The sequence below is a fragment of the Chrysochloris asiatica genome, unplaced genomic scaffold (genome assembly GCF_000296735.1).
Source record: "Chrysochloris asiatica unplaced genomic scaffold, ChrAsi1.0 scaffold00319, whole genome shotgun sequence".
Classification (NCBI taxonomy): domain Eukaryota; kingdom Metazoa; phylum Chordata; class Mammalia; order Afrosoricida; family Chrysochloridae; genus Chrysochloris; species Chrysochloris asiatica.
In genome coordinates this window covers 59,158-63,659 of record NW_006408837.1, presented here as the reverse complement: position 1 = coordinate 63,659, position 4,502 = coordinate 59,158, and positions in this window count along the sequence as shown.

Below are 4,502 nucleotides of genomic sequence, written 5' to 3'. Positions count from 1 at the left end.
TTTCCGGGCAAGGCCAGGAGCTAGCTCAGCTTTCCGGGCAAGGCCAGGAGCTAGCTCAGCTTTCCGGGCAAGGCCAGGAGCTAGCTCAGCTTTCCTGGCCCGTCCTCTGGCTGGTTGTCTTCTCAGTACTGCTGGACACTTCAACGCCAGGAAACAGGCATGTTGCCGATTTCCAGGACCGCTCCTCCATGGAGCTTGGTAAAAATAGTAAGTTTGTAACAAGTGTGTAAAATCGTATCCTCAAAGTAAGCACAAAGAAAAACAGTCACAGAGAATCCTGGCTGAACTCTGGAGTCTTCAGTGGAGACAGAAGCGCCACCAGGAGCCCCTGGGGCTTTGTGAGAGCTCCATAATTTGCAACATCTGCCTGCTAGGAAGGCGGCAAGAGGGCTGCCGCAGCTGGGCACCTGCGCACCTGGGAACCCAGGTCCTGACCTGGAGGGGAGGAGGCGGGCCAGCTAGCCCTTCCTGGCTCTGAACTCCACGGTGTTGTCAGTTAACTAAGTTAGACGACGGTGACAGTGGAGGGCAAAGTCTCAGGTGCAGGTGTTGACCTTGTTCACGTGCACTGCACGTTGGCTGCTCCGTGAACTCCTCCTTGTAGGAACCCCACCCTGAAGGAGCAACCCCAAGGGGATACTGGGCTCTGCGTTTGGAAAGTTGTCAGAAGCCACTCCACTGTTTCAAAAACAGATGCTTTGGGGAGAAAAGCTGAATTCTATCCATTCACACATATGTATACGTCAATGTTTTTTATAGTATATAATATATTTTCCGAGGAGCTTTGGTAGCGTAGTGGTTACGAATTGGGCTGCGAACCTAAAGGTCAGCAGTTTGAAACTACCAGCCACTCCACAGGAGAAAAATGAGGCTTTCTGCTTCTGTAAAGATTTACAGCCTCGGAAATCCTGTACAGGGTCGCTATGGGTCGGAATCAACTCAATGGCACTTAACAACAACAATATATTTTCCAGGAGTTCTGGTATGACTGCCAAGGTCAGTTTGGACTACAAGATTCACAGCATTGTTCAGTTCAAATCCAGCAGCCACTCCTTGGAGCAACAACATACTTTCCCCATAAGTAACCACCCACAGGCCACATTCATCCACAGAGTTGTATTTCATCTCTTCAGGGTGTGTCTGACCTTCATGTTCAGAGACTAAGTCGATTTTGACTCTTGGATCCTGTGTGGAGCATTGTGACTGGCTGATTGTCTTCACCCATGCTGGGGACAAACACTCCTGCCTAGAGCTTGGAAGCTCCTTGATGGGGAGGACTTTGCTTGCTGTTAACGTCTTAACAGAGTCTTGGTGTGATCTTACAGGATAAGCACTGGACTGCAAGTCTGGTTTGAACTACAAGGTTGGCGGTTCAAACCCACTAGCCATTCCTTGGAAACAGTATACAGAGTTGCTATGATTCGGAATCGATTCAATGGCACTTAACAACAACAACAACAACTTCTTAGCACTGAGCAAGGCCTGCTTGACGTCATCGCTGCCAGCGCTGTTCAGTGCTGTCCAGTCGGTTTGTACTCAGTGGCCCTGTGTGGAGCTCTCGAGGACCACCTGGTGCTGAGGAAATGCTGTTGTCTGTGACAGATACAAACTTCATTGGCTCATGTCTGCGACCTGTGGAAATGGCGGACGTTTGGAGCATTTGGGATGCCACCTCCTTCTTTGTCAGCACCCTTTCCCCATCTGGTCACTGAAGCCTGTGGACTCGACCTCCAGGATACATTGGGGATTCAGCCAGCTTTCTCATGCGTCCTTCTGGCCACTAAGCCGGAGGCCTCCTAGCTGGCGTCCCTGCTCCCCCGCTCTTCTTCAGCACTGTTGATTTTCCGCTGGCCAGCTAGAAAGAATTGGACTGTGTCCACTCTCTCTGTAAGAGCCTTACATTTTCCCCCACAATGTTTTTTCTTTATTCATCAATATTTACTTAGCTGTATCAGTCAGACACTGTTGTAGGCACTGGGGGAAACACTCCAAAAGTTCTGCCCTGTGGAGCTTCATTGCTCTGGTGGAGACACAATGAGCAGGCTGTCTCAGATAGCATGTTGCCTTAGGTAGATGCTAATAACTTCTTCACTCATTCAGCACATCAGTATCCACGAGGTCCTGTCACCTAGGACAGTCTCGTCCCAGCTTGCCAATTCTGTGGCCCAAAATGTAATCCTCTCCCTCAGTCTGCTCCCTCAAACTTTCATCTTCAGAAGGTTAAATCTTTCCTCTCTCCTACTTGTCTTCCTTTCACCTCTCTACAAACTCCCTTTAATACCAACCACAGCCAAGGTCTAGCTGGCTCAGAACACAGGCTCTGTGGCCTCATTGGATACCCCGTACCCTGCTCAGCTCCCTGGTGAAACCACAAACACAGAAATGTAGGATTTCCAAAGCTGCCGTTTTGTCAGGTGGTGGCAATTTCTACAAATGTGTGTATACAAGGTTGGCGGTTCAAATAGCAGCTTCTTGGAAACCTTATACAGGGTCACAGTGAGTCACGCCGACTAGACAGCACTTAACAACAACAACAACATATATATGCATATATATGGCACTGTCGGGTAAGCACTGGACTTTGAACCACAAGGTCAGAAGTTCAAACCCACCAGCTGCTCCTTGGAAAACCTGGACAGGGTCACTATGAGTCGGAATTAACTTGACAGCATTTCACAACAACACAATATATATGTGTGTATATATTATTATATATGTGTGCATGTACTCCTGGTGTGGTGCTCTAGGATCAGCACTGGACTACCAACCATAAACTCAGCAGTTCAAACACAAGCTGCTCTTTTGAAATCCTATACAGAGTCGTTATGAACTTCAAGGTCATCAGTTCAAGCTCACCAGCTGCTCCTTGGAAACCCTATATGGGGTGGCTATGGATCAGGGTTAGGGTTAGACTCGATGGCACTTTAACAACAACATATAGATATATAAATATATATAAGGAACTTTGGTAGCGTAGTGGTTACAAATCAGGCTACCAACCTCAAGATCAGCAGTTTGAAACTACCAGCTGTTCCGCGGGAGAAAGATGAGGCGTTCTACTCCCATTAAGATTTACAGCCTCGGAAACCCTGTGCAGGGTCACTATGAGTCGGAACCGACTCCACGGCACTTAACAACAACAACTATATATATATATATATATATATATATATATATATACTGAAGAAAATGAAAACAATTCCACAAGAGCCAAAATATGACCTTGAATATATCCCATCTGAATTTAGAGATCATCTGAAGAACAGATTTGATGCATTAGACACTAAAGACCAAAGAGCCGAAGTGTCGAGAACCGGCCTAGACAGGAGAGTTTGGTTCACGAAGGAGGGAGATCTGGCGGCGACAGAGATAGAGAAAAAGTGCACACAAAGATGCAAAGAGAGAGACAAGAAGACACCCCGAGACTAGATTGGATGTGACACTGGAGGGCAGATCCTGGACTATGGGCATCGTGGCCCCTGCAGGCAGTAAAGCACTGCACTGCAAACCTTAATGCATGCCTTGCCAGCTGTAACGCCTCGCATGCCAGCCTTAACACATGCGGGCATCGGTCTGCACCCCAGTTTTATTCCGGGAAGGAACTTTACACAAAGGAAGGCGGGGTTTATTAAGACGGGGAACAGAAGTGAAATGTGATTAATTGTTCAACACAGGACACAATGATTTACAGGTACAAATTCTAAAACATACATTACAAATTGTCTTGATAATCTAACCTCCTTAATTTTCCAGAAATTCAAGCAAATTATTATATGGTACTTTTCAGGTTCGAATCCCAGGGCAGCAACTCGGTTTCTCCAGGCTAATTAACATACCGATAGCACCTAATCTCGAATGGGAACAGGTGAAAAGGATTTAAAGGAGTCCCGCTGTGTCAGCTGTCTGGCCAAGACTTGCAGGAGGAAGCAAGACGCCTAGCTGCATGGTTTGCACCTGGGGGCCATCCGGGAAGGCTGACACTATTGTTCTTAGGACAAAACCCTGGATTATGCCAATCCACTTCTGAGTTAATTCCTTGGGGGAAACTTGTTTTTGGAACTTTTTACAGCCTCGGCTTTAGGAGAGGTTTTAATATTTGTCCATGGGTATCAAGGGCTCATGTATTAAGTTAATATCAAACATAACTGAATAATTTGATAAAGAACAGTTTGGACGAGCTTGCCCAGTGGCCAGAGTTTGTTCCTCAGAGAGATTTGTTCCTAGAACCTTAAGCACTGCCAACACAGTGGAGACATTAAGAAGGGCACATAAGAAACCATTTTCTCAGAAGCTACAATTACAGGGGTTCAAAGCATAGCATGAATTAATAGGACTAAAGAGAATTATACAGAGCTAGCCCAACAGTGAGTTTGTAAAAGCCAATGAACCTGTGGAACAATATACACTTGTCTGTGGATATTCATCAGCTACATGCTCAAATTTCTGATATAAGTAATTCTCAAAGTGAGCACTGAGTGGCTACTAATTTGCTACCCCTGCTA